We start from the raw sequence: 13,083 nt of genomic DNA, 5'->3' as shown, positions 1-13,083 counted from the left end.
TCTTTCTCTTTCTTACTCTCTCACATCGTTTCTCTTTCTTTTTTTAAAGTTTTGGACGTTGCTGTCTCCAGTCTGCTGTATAGAACCTTATCTGAGTTGAAGTGGTGAACTCTCTTGCTTACAGTGAAGGCTGCTTCGACACGTAGAGCACCCTCTTTGAATCACGCCAATGGCACTAGGTGAGCAAAGAATTTTGTTTTTCGAAACAACAACAAATTATTTGTGAAAGGAGAGAGCAGCTAGACTGTATAAATGTATAATTACCTCTGAGCAGTGACAACATATAGGTTACAACAGTCTGAGAAACAGAACTACAAGCTTATTGCGCCACTTTGTGTCACTTTTAACATGGGAAAAGTGGCGCAAGGAGCTTGTAAATCTGCGTCTGACTTTTAAAGAAAAACTCTCAACTCCAGACTCTGCGAGTTAATGGGGTGCAATAGTCTAGGTACGCAATTTTAAGAACGTACATTAAAATTCACTTTTGTAAGGAGTTTCGCAACTCAGTTTACGGTGATTAATCAAATGTCCTTTTCTTTGCTTCACCAAACATCCTTCAGAACCAATCACGGCTTATATACCATTATTGATGTTTTCTGTAATATTCCGTTTAAAAATATAGTTTTGCAGCACTTCATAGAGATAAATGTTCTTAAGATGATGACTTCTATTTGGATAATATGTATTGAACATATTTGTTTTCATAATATCTCTACTTTCTGGCTCTTTTTGAGGTAAATATTCAATTTTTTGTACAGATTTAAGTACTCGATTTTATGTTGCATCAAGACCTAGACTCACCCAAATGATTCTTCTAGATTTGGAGTATAGACTTGCAGATGATAAGCGATCCGAGCATTCATACGCTCCAATTTCTCGATGAGATAACATCTTCAAACTGTTAGTATATAATTTCTTAGTCAGACTCTTCTTGTGGGAAATTCTCTTCCCACATTTCTTTCGATTTCGTCTTTTCTGATTTTGTTATGTAGGATGTTACATATCGAGCAAGTTGAGGGTGTACTCTGAAGCAGCACATCAGTGAACACACAACGGAGGCAAAAGGTGAGCTATGAGTATTTTCTCCTGTATTAACTGCTACATCTATAACTTTCTCTCACAGTTTTAATGTTGTTTTCTCTCTCTTACTCTCTGTGACATCATTTCTCTTTCTCTTTTAAAGTTATAGACACTGCTGTCTACTTTGACGTGTAGAAGCAGAGTTGAATTCAAGTTATGAATTCTGGTGGCCGCAGTGTTTATACAATGTCTCCATTACAATGCATTAGAAATAAATCGGCGTATTTACAATCCTGTTGTGCCACTTTTGTGTCAGTAACGCAGTAGGCACTTCCATATAGACACCACTTGAACACGGGACTATAACAGAAGTGAAATGTACTAGGCACACTGCACACGTAAAATTGTAGTGTTAACTTTACTTGTAATAATTCACCTTATTTAGTCACATCTACATAACTTTAAACTCTAATTTTCTTTTTTGTTTTGCAGGTTATTTTCCTACGTCTTTTGGAGTCCACATCACAATTTGTTTATAATACTGTTTTATTAAAGTTATTTTTCTAGTTGTTTATTATATTATCTTTGAGTTATGTCTACAGTTATTGTTGTTTTAATAAAAGTTAATTAAAAAAACGATATACTTGGGGTTTTTCTGGGGGGGGGTGACGGTCCACAACAAAAATAATATTTATAATTTGAAGTACTATAGTAAGATGTCTGACAGTACAGTTGAAAAGTACTGGCTGTACAATAAGTTATATTTTCTCTGGATGGACTACAATATAGAAAGGAAATCAAAGTAAAACAAAACAATGTGTACCACATTTACAAACCTCTTGCGAAATTTTCGCGTGCAAACCTACCCCCCTACATAATTAACTATGTGAGCCTCAATGACGTCCCTCAAACCACGAAAACGACCACCCCCCGGAGATATATTGTGTGAGGGAGGCTGCGTGGCCCACCGCCTGATGCCCTGGAGTCCGCCACGCCCAGACCCGGTTCCTGCAGTGTCCTGGGGGAAACAGCCATTACAACGCGGTCATAACCACGCGTGACCGTCACCACAAGTTCATTAGCACGCATAGGGCTTTACCACGCATGCCTTTACCATGCATGCTTTTACAACTAGTATACATTTACCACGCATGATAAAGGCATAAGCACGGTAATGGCTTTGTGGTGACGGTCACGCGATGTAATGGCTGTGCCCTACGTGCTTCAAATGAGTTTTTAGGTATGCGTGTGACCAAGTCTGATAAGATCGGAGGCCAAGGACAAACACCGTGGTGTCTGTGGCAGGAAATCTCATGGATCACAGAGAAGATAGGCGGGGGTAAAATGAAAGTAGCAGGTATAATAAAAATAACGGAGGAAAACTACTAAAATGGCGGAGGAGGGAGTACGTAATTAACGTTTGGCGCCTCGGCAATACGTTTCAAATAAATATAGATAGAATATGATTATTAATATATTACAAAAGTATAGCAGCGGATGAGGCACACGACCCGGCAGAAGAAAGCGGCAAATGTAATACCTGAAATGAGGAGAGGTTTGCTTGGCAAACTTGAAGAAAAACAAAGAAGCGTGGGCTTGGAAACGAGGCTGTACGCGTGCATAGAGAGTACAACTGGTGCAGAAAAAAAACTGAAGGTTTTACATACTATCATAGAAATATAGCTCTTTTTTTGACCAGTAAAGTTAGTTCTAAAAATAACTGTTTTTTATGAGCCCCAAAGCCCCCACGGTCCCAGCCGGCTCACCGCGTCCTTTGGGAGCCGGCATTGCTTTTCGTCACCCCAGGCACTGCAGAAAGCGGCACTGTAGGCACCCCGGGACTCTGAAGAAGCCGATCCTGAAAGGTGGTGGTCCCCAGGGCCATCAAAGGCTCCAGGAAGGGGACCGTGTGGCCCCCCTCCCAACATTCAAAAGCCCCGAGGGGTGGTAGTCCCCGGGGCTGGGTGGTCCCCCCCCCTATTTTCTATATTAGAGCCCGGGAGGTGGTGGTCCGTGGGGTGTGTGGGGGGTGCTTGAAACCCCCCCACACAGTTTTTTTTACATAAAAAGAGGCCCCAGGGGGGGCATGAGCCCCCCGCATACATATAGTTAAAGCTTCAGGGGATGGCGATGCCCGGAGCAGAGAGACCCCTCTGGGCCCCCCATTATAAAAAAAATTGCCCCCGATATTTGACCCCCCGGGGGCTAATGAACAATAAAGCAGTTTTTCCCCCCCCAAAATGCGTACCATACGCGTACCACGTGATTAAAAAAAAAAAAAAAATTGGGGCCTAACGATCCATGTGGGACCCCCTGAGCAGGCCTAGAGGGTCAGGATGTTTCTACCCTGCCCCCTTTCTTTATTTTTCAACTTTGTTTTACTGTTTTCTTGTGACTCGGTTCTACCGAGGCACAAGATGGCTGCCAACACTTCCTGGTTTGGAGTGTTGACAGACAGTTGACATCCAATCAACATGCAGCTCGTGCTCATAATTGTACGGATTTCCATACGCGTACAGTACTTCGTCTCTAGATATCACTATGATTTTCCTTTTGATTTTCTCAGGAACTACTGAATGGATTTACACCATTTTACGGAAAGCCCAATCTGCGAACCAAACTCTACCTCTCTGCCAAATTTGGTGTAATTCCGTTAAGCGTTTGGGCTGTAGCCCTGGCTAAATGTCCCTATGGAAAATTGCAAGGGGAAAACACGTTTTGGGACCCCCTTTTTTCTCGGCCCCCACTTGACGAATCACCCCCAAACTTTTAGGGAAGGAGCGGAGCGGAGCAGGCCATTATCTTGGAGAAATTGGCGAAGATTCGTCCACCGGCGCCAAAGTTATTCCAAATATAATGTTGTGGATTTCCTATGGAAACTAGGTCCTAACTATAACTACCTACTGGCGACCGCCAGTAGGTAATGTGTATATATAGGTGTATGTGTCTGTGTATGTGTATATATATGTATAGATATATATGTGTGTGTGTGTGTGTATATATCTATACTACTATTATAAAGAGAGAGCTGAAACCTTCGAGGCGGGTAAGCTCAAGAAGTACAGCACCAATCACAACACCCAATACAGCATTGTAAAGGACAGGTGCAGCAGATGGACCTAGGCTATACTGCTGCCCACCATATACATTAAAAAGGTAAAAGAACCTTAGGGGGAAAGTTGTCCTTTGTGGGCGTCGGCGTTGTGCTGTCAGCAATGGGCGCGGCAAACAACACTTGTGGGTGTTGGCGTTGTCAGAGGGGCCTGGCCAAAAACAAAAAAATAAATGGGCGTGGCTTTCACGGGGCGCGGCATTCACGGGAAGCGCTATTCGCGCCTTGTCATTCACGCGCAATTACTGCTATATGGTGCACCAAAAAAGAAAGGTTTAGAAGACTCCCTTGTGGGCGTGTGCTCACGCCTTAACATATTGCTCCACGGCTCTAGCGGAGGCTAAAGCGAGGCAGCGTAGCAGCCGAAATCCCACAGTTAACGATTGCAATTTACTCCGGGGCTCAGACAGGGCCTCAAGCCAGTCAGCCTACCAGCGTGAATCATACACGCGCAGCCCTCGCAAGCATGCTGTGACGCAGGGCACTGTCAGCGTACAAGGATTAACGTCGGACACAACACTCTTGGGGATTACATAAACAGCCCACTCCACACCACCCACAAGCTGCAAAGGTTACCGCTGACGACGCACAGATCACGAAGACTCTTCAAATACCTTACAGCTAAGGAGGCACATATCACCAACTCTTCCTAACAGTACATGCACAAGCGGACAAACAAATTGCACACAAATTAACAACTAACGTTAGCCTACATCAACAACTTCTCAAGACAGGTAAAAGACGACGTGCAAGATCAATGTTAAAGAACGCATAAAAATCCTATTGCCTTTTATCATACTTACGTAATGCTGCAAACCTCGCAATAAATTCACATTTCCTATTACAAACATTGCACACATTATATTTCATCCCCGGACAACGTCGGGACGGGCTGCTAGTATATATATATATATATCTGTGGATATGTATATATATATATGTGAGTAAATATATATATATATATATATTTACATATACATAGATACACACATACATACATAAAGAGGCTTAGGGTCAGATTTCCTCTTCTATTTGTGTGTTTGACTGTGACTCACATTTTACATCTTTACGCTTTTTTGCATTTTGAGTGACAACATTTTTCTCATCATAAGCACATCCACCTAAAAAGAAGTGTCAGGGCTGTTAGGATAATAATTGACTTTCTTTGCCACAACTTTTTTTTTTCATTGTTTATCCTTTTTATTTAATTTTAGGTATTTTTGTATGTTTAAACTATGTCTTCGGGTTACAGTATTTCAAAGCATATACATTTTCTTTGAATCAGTCAGAAACCAATTTACCTGTAACCTTTGCCTTTATTTTTGTACCAAATGATTTAGGTAAAAAATAATTAACCACTACATTGGCTTGACATGTCTGAGCTAAGAGAGTACACAACATGGCTGATCCAGCGCCAAAGAAAGGCAGCTTCTAGGCCTGGCTTTGACTCAGCTCGCGAACCTTGAGGAACTTTGGCCATAAACAAGCTGAGCCTTCCTATGGCTTCTGCCCACTTCCCACCTTTTCCCACATTATCAAGAACGTCTGCCAGGCACTTCCTGCAGCAGAGGAAGTAATGCCTAGCGTTGCACAGTGGTCTTACTACGTTGATAGTGAAGTCCTTGTTGAGTGCTATGAATGTGCTTGGAGAATGATCTTGATCAGGCTGTTTGAAGAAACATTAGCAATACCTCCCTCTCTGAGCACTTTTACAGTGCTGAACATGGTCTTCGTGATGATCAGTCCATCTGAACTGCTACCCACGCCCTCAGGGGGTAATGAGAAAGAAAAGCTGGGTGAGCCCCTTGTGAAAGTCTTCCTGCAGCTGAGCACTGCATTGCACTTGAGTGGGTGTGCAAACTAGTAAATCCAAGGGCTCTCGCAGTGCGTTTAATTGCCTTTACTGAAGCTGTTAATCGTCTCCTGCGATCAGTCTTTTGAGTAAATCAGAGGAAATCATTAATAACATTAACATGCCGTACCTGCCCTTCTCTTAAGTCATTTTATCTAGATGCACTTCTTGTGTGAGCTTGATTTCAACTGTAGTACATTTATTAATTACTGATAGAGATCGCAGGTCACCCGGCCAATAATTTTCACCATTCACTTACTAGGCCCATATTTTCCAATTTATCATATACATTAATCGGGTGACCTAACAACTCTTCTACCAGCAACCCTGGTTCCTTCCTATTTATTTCTATTGTACCCGACTTACCAACCCACCGTTACGGGTACCTATGATTCACAATGGATCAGGGAGCTAGCTGTAAAAGAAAAGCAGGCAAAATACGAATATCGACTTTATTTCTCTTACTTCATCAAATGACCACAGACTACTGGGAAGTTTTAAAAGTTTATCTTAGAAATCAGTTTCTGAGTGTATACAATTTACAACGAGAAGGCAATCTATAATCAGAATAATGAAGAGCACGTAACCATATGAAAGAAAAACTAAGGCAACCATTTATGAGTCTATAAGAAAGTTATAACAATGCGATCTACTAAATAGATTTTAGAAAAAATGGATCACGAACTAGACTTTTACTGTTTTGGAAAAATACTGCAAGGTAAAGATTGGAAATCCTATACATCTATAGAAGGGGAAAAATGGAACACGCTATAGTTCTAGCATCATTACGTAAAATCAGATTTTAAGAGAAAATTATATACCACAGTTATGTTTCATAAACAATATGGAGAGAATGTGTTCTAAAAGGTAGGGAAACATAGGAACATGCTAAAGGAAAACACACTGTATGACCTTTATAGTAGGTTGCGGAAAGCATGGAAAATTAACGTATGCAAAGAAATGTCTTTATTAAAGCAAAGACAGGAAAAATAGAAGATGCAGTGTAGAGTTTTCGCACTATATTTACCTAGAAAGGTGTGCAGACCAACCCTGGCCACGGATCAGTCAAGGACAGGAAATACCCCAAGGAAGGACAGTCATCTATGGGACAGCAGGTGCAGATTGGACACCCCAGGACAGGACAGGAAAACCAGATTAGGATCAGGACAGGACCACCAAGGCACGACCAGCACCCGCAGTTCGGAAGCAACGCCTGCGCTCCACCCTCTCTGCAGCTATCAGTCAGAACCCCGATTGGGGTAGCGAACTCCCCAGGAAAGTGCTCCGCCAGCACTTAAGGTTTAGTAAAACCTTAGAGTCTATGGTCAAATTCGGACAGAGTGCTCCGCAGCGCTCTGTATTCAGTCACCTATTGAGTGCGTTGGGTCAGTGACAGGTCAGCTATTCAGACAAGTCGGACAATTTCTCCAGCTAAACCTAGGCTAGTTATACTGTTTTCGGGTCAGTGTACCACCCCCCAAATGTTGCAAGTGTCAGAATCCCCAATTTCGATTGGTCCCCAGGTAGGATAGGTCGACACACCAATCAGAACAAACTTCTACAAGCTCGTATTTGCATTTTATGGAACCGCCTAGTGAATTTGGGGTTCCCATGACCTATTCTACAGAATACAATAGCAGAGTATACAATTGTTAAGAATGCAGTACAAATTCTGTTTCTCCGGCTGGGTGAAGGTGCATCTTCCCAGGCACATCTTGGCAGGGACCTTCAGTTGGCATCTTGTCAATGCCACAGCTAGAGTTCGGACATGCGCAGACTATCCTCTTAATATGGAGTCTTGAGCCTTGCATCAGACCCTCAATACCGCGGTACATGAAAAGTAAGCGAAAACAAATTAAAACATAGAAATAAATGAATTCACCATATACCATGAAAAGCTACTTTATACTTCTCAAATCAGAAAAATATACTATTGCATTATAGTTAGTGCAACAGACGATAACACAAGAGCATCTGCACAAGCTTCACCACATTATAACACTGACAGCCTTTTTTAGTTGCAAGCACGCATGCGCACATTTTCCCACCAGAACTGCAACTACGTCACGTCACGTGAGTGTGACTAACGCATGCGCAGAAGCAAACCCTCAAGCGGCGGCCATATTAAGGACACGAGTTATTCGTATTAGTAAACACATAGGCAAGCATCACTAAGATACATGCATATCCAAAATAAAGGAAATTAGTAAAACATACGGGTTGTATTACAGGATTATAAGTTATTCGAGGTTCTTGATTTGAGCAAGTCGCGTAATATGCGAAAACTTGCTTCATCAATCCCCTCTTTGATGATATTTACTATCATCACAAACTAATGGAACCAGATGCCAACTTCTCACACTTTGTGCATTTCGATTTCTTCCAACATCCGATTTAATTTCTCTTTCACATCTTTATTAGGGTGAGAATTTTTCACCCTTTTGTAAATCTGATTATTCAAGTCTTCTAATTCAAGCTCATCCACACTCCGTTTCACACCTCTCTTATTCACAGCGTATTTCTTTGTGTGTTTGCGGCATTTGCAACAGACAAATATGAGAAATATGATGAAACCTATCACTCCAATTGGCATCAGTACCTTAAACAATAAACCCTTACCTAAATTAGCAAACCAATGACCTACAGCGGAGAGACCATCAGTAAGTCTCTTCCAGGCACTATCAACCTCCAGTGGTTTGAGTTCCTTTTCCAAATTAGTAATGTTCTTTACGTACTTTTTGATTTGTACACTTTTGTCCGGTATGTAAGTGCAACAATGTTGCGCTTTCAACATCCGGCAGACTCCGCCCTCTTTTGCTAATAAGGTGTCCAGGGCAAGTCTGTTCTGCAAAACCATTGATCTGATCGCAACCATTTCGGTATTGACCAGTAAGAATCCATGAGCTGTGTCAGTAGACAACACATCCACTATTGTGGATAATTTGCAAATTCTGTGTGTGTTCAGAACCACTCCCACTCCAGGTATCAGTGCACTAAAAATACTACCCATTATTTCACCTACGCTTTCTCTTTTACTACGCACTAAGCCATTAGTGTTTTCATTGCTTCCAGCAATTTCCTTCACATGGTATATTTTCGGGAAGACAATGCCAAAGTAGCAGCTTCCATACCAGTGATCCGGCAATTTGAAATAAGCCTTGTTTCCACATATATAATAAATTCCGGGAAACACAGGTTCTGACCCATTTTTGAAACCCCAACCTCCAATTACCTTGTAATTATGCTCACATTGACTGGAACCAATGAAAATGTTATTATAATAACTAGTCTTCTCGCGATGAAGACAGAGTTTCCCTTTTCTTTCGAAATCCAGCAACAAAGCAGGACCACTCCCACCATTTGAGGTGCTTTCCATGTTTTCAGCCCATTTAGGAGTTTTCTGTCTTTTATCATTTGCCTTTCTTTGGAAACTCTCCCTTCTTTTCTCTGCCATGTTTAAATTTTTTTTTCTTGTTTATGTAATGAACAGGTCAAGTTATCTCTGTGTGCTTCATTTAAGTCTATAGTACCTATTGTCAGGAAGTATTCTCCCATATAACGTGTAACGTCACTTTTAGTATGTACAGGATTCAGATTTCCACGTATGGGAAGTTCCGAAAATATCAAGTCTGAGTTAGAATAGTAGTACTGTAACGGTCCTCTTTTGTAAAATAAACTAGCTAAAATGCTACACGAAATTCCATAGGTCAAAGATAGGTGATGATAAGTCACGCCTTCAGCTACAGAAGTAGGTAGCTTCATGCAGACATAGCAGTCTTCTATTTCCATAGTTTCTACATAGTGCACTAAAAGATTAGCGAAAACATTTAACTGTGTCTGTTTTTTAACTCCATGATAGTGTAGTCCTTTCTCATCTGATTCTTCTAAGTCTCGTTTTGTTTGTCTGAGTGCTTTTTCACGTCTTTCTACACTTCGTGTTGTCAGTTCTTCAGTGTCAGTGGTCACAGTCTGTGTAGGGTCAATATTAGTATTTTTTCTCACCATATAAGGAATGAAAACTGTTAGTCCTATCCAAATTATTAACACTATAGCTATGCTACATATACATACTCTGCAGCATGTTTTGCAACTACTGCGTCTAGGCCTTCCATTCACATTTGAATCAGACATTTCCGTTCAGAAGAAGATTTCTCAACCCCTCTTTGTGACTTTGCACAGGTAGCTTACCCTGCACAACTTCAGGTTGGTTTGTCTTCCTCGGCAGAATAATCAGCTGTCTGTTCATCGTCACTTTCGTCAGTAATATCAAGTTCTTCAAATTCCTCAAACACTAAATATGTCCATTCAGGATCTTGGTATTTTTCGTTCAGTCTTGTTATTCGATCACTCCTTCTTTGTGAACTTTCTCCAACTTGCTCTGCAATACGAGGACTTTTCCTTCTTTCTGCAAGTTTCTCCTCTACTGTTTTTATTCTCAGTCTCAGTCTCTTAATATATCTTGGTTCGATATGTTTCTTTTTCTTGAGTCTTTTAGTTGGCACTGTGATTTGGCTGTCTTCTAATGCTCTTTTATTTTCGTTTGTTTGTGGCACTTCTGATTCTTCCCTTCCTGTCTGACTAGTTCCAGGTCTTATTTCTATTTCTTCTGCCTGGTTACTAAACTGGCCTTGTTCAGGTGTATTCTGATTTTGATTTTCGAGCGTCTCTGTTTCTGTGTCCTGAACACGTTTTTCTAGTTCTATCTGATCCTGTTCAAGCACTTCGATAACTTGATTTTCTTCTGCTTGAACCTTTTCACTAATTCTTGTCTGTCCCTTTTCGATTTCAGGAGTTTGTGGAGGTGTGTCGATCACTTGCTCTGTCCCTGTCTGTCTTTCTTCCTCCTCAGACTTGACGTGAATCTCAATAATCTGAGGATCTTCGCCTGTGCCTATCTCTTCCTCTCTATCCCACTCTCTATCTGCATAGGTTTGACTTCTTGTTCGGATTGGGTCATTAGTCAGGGCGATTATGGGTATCCAATCATCTTGACTGGTGCTCGGTTGTTCGTCATCAGCTACTTCAGGACCAACTTCTGCAGACCCCTCAGCTGGACAACCTTCAGCGTCAGTTTTCTCGTCTGGAATCACCTTTTGTGTATGGCTGGCATGGATCCACTTTGGAACGCCGGCACACTTCACCGCTGTCGTAGTCACCAGTATTATTTGGCGTTGTTTTCCCCACCTCGGTGCAAGGCAACTCGAACAAGTATGTTTCTTGAGTCTAACCCAGTCGCCAGGAACCAATTTGTGGACTGGAGTTGTTGGATTGGCGACGGCGTCTTCCCCAATCTGGCGAGAGATAGAACGCACTTGGTCACCCAGTTGCTTGCAGTATTCAAGTACCAAATCATCAGAAATGTTTAGCAGTTTATGTCCTGGTACCCATGCTTGTCTCATCACTCTTCCCATCAAGATTTCATGAGGGCTCAGGCCTGTTTTTCGGTCTGGAATACTTCTGAGTCCCATCAGAACAAGAGGTAAAGCATTTATCCAGTTCATGCCTGTAGAGTCACACATTTTTCCTAATCTCGACTTTATAGTGCCATTTACTTGCTCCACCACTCCAGAAGCCTCTGGACGATATGCACAGTGCAATTTTTGGGTGATCTTAAATGCCTTACAGAGCTGATCGAATACCTCATTCTGAAAATGTTTTCCTCTATCTGATTCAATTGTGACTGGAACCCCGAATCTAGGTATTCATTCTCGTAGTAACAATTTAGCTACAGTTATGGCGTCACTCTTTTTGGCAGGGTAGGCCTCCACCCATTTTGAAAACAGGCAGACAATGACAAGGACATATCTCATTCCCTCACAGCGAGGCATTGTGATGAAATCAATCTGTACTCTTACAAAGGGACCTCCTGATTTTACAATTTTTCCCAACTCCACTACTGTCCTTTTCCCAGCGTTAAACTCCTGACATGTTAAGCACCTCTGGCAGTGTGACTCTGCTACCTTCCTGAACTTCGGATTGTACCATGTTTGTTGGAAAACGAGAACGATGGCATCCCTACCAGTGTGTGAATCTCCATGTATCAGTCTGGCCATAGAAGCAAGCAGATGTCTAGGCAACACAGGCATACCATTTGGGCCCACAATGACACCATCCTCACTTCTCGGTCGACAACCAAGTTTCTTCCATTTTTCTTTCTCTTTTGCTGGCACCGCATGCTGCCAATCTCTCAACTCTTCCCAGGTAGGCACCTCTTCAAACACCATAAGTTGGCAGCTGTTTCCAGGTCCCCCCAGTTTAATATTTACAGACATGCGATTTCTGGTACAATGTTGAGCCACTTCATCAGCAAATCGGTTTCCCAATGTTATAGGGTCAATGCCAGATTTATGAGCAGCACATTTGACCACTGCCAATTCTTTTGGTAATTGTATTGCATCCAGTAAATCTTGTACAACTTTCCCATTTCTGATGGTAGTACCTGAAGAAGTCAGAAACTCCCTCTGTGGCCACAATTGGCCGAAGTCATGCACAACTCCATAACAGTACTGACTGTCAGTATATACTGTTATTCTTTTGTTTTTCCCAATTTTACAGGCTCTTATCAATGCAATCAATTCGGCTACTTGTGCAGACTTTACTCCATATAAGCAGGAAGCTTCTTTAATGGCGTCCATAGAGACTACAGCATAAGCAGCACTTAGGCCTACAAGTTCGTGTCTCATACATGAGCCATCCACGAACAGCTCCTCATCTTCTATAGGCAAAGGTACTTCTTTAATGTCTGGGCGTTGTTTAGTACTGAATTCTGTCAGATCTATGCAGTCATGTTCGTCCTCTCCCTCGGCTTCCATAATCATTGTGTCAGGGAGCAGGGTAGCTGGGTTCAGGATATTACACCGAGTAATGACCACATTTGCAGCACCCACGAGAATCCTCTCGTATTTAGTCAGCCGACTAGGGGTGAGATGTTGGGTCTTAGTTCGGGTCAGTAAAATTACAACTGCATGTGGAACATACACAGTTACAGGATGTCCCATGACAATAGATTCACTCTGTTCTAGACTCGTGCAAGTTGCAGCTACTGCTTTCAGACATCCGGGTAATCCAGCAGCCACTGGATCCAAAGTGGCAGAAAAAT

The 13,083-nt window shown here is 42.0% G+C and overlaps 1 protein-coding gene across 6 annotated transcripts in view; it reads left to right on the top strand.

Moving 5' to 3' along the window:
• The window catches only part of ACBD4 (acyl-CoA binding domain containing 4), a 454,150-nt gene that overhangs the window by 331,312 nt on the left and 109,755 nt on the right, over positions 1-13,083 (top strand). Inside the window, exons 13-14 of one of the 6 annotated variants that reach the window (XR_013594977.1) lie at positions 50-1,065; positions 1,513-1,656. The exons of 3 other annotated variants lie outside the window; for them this stretch is intronic. The gene's annotated coding sequence lies outside the window, so the exon portion shown is untranslated. Of the gene's footprint in view, positions 1-49; positions 3,305-13,083 lie in introns of those variants that run through there. 2 more of the 6 variants (XR_013594976.1, XR_013594975.1) reach the window with 2 other exon arrangements.

Source organism: Lissotriton helveticus, chromosome 5_1, assembly GCF_964261635.1.
Source record: "Lissotriton helveticus chromosome 5_1, aLisHel1.1, whole genome shotgun sequence".
NCBI lineage: Eukaryota > Metazoa > Chordata > Amphibia > Caudata > Salamandridae > Lissotriton > Lissotriton helveticus.
This window is presented reverse-complemented; position numbering and strand designations above follow the sequence as displayed.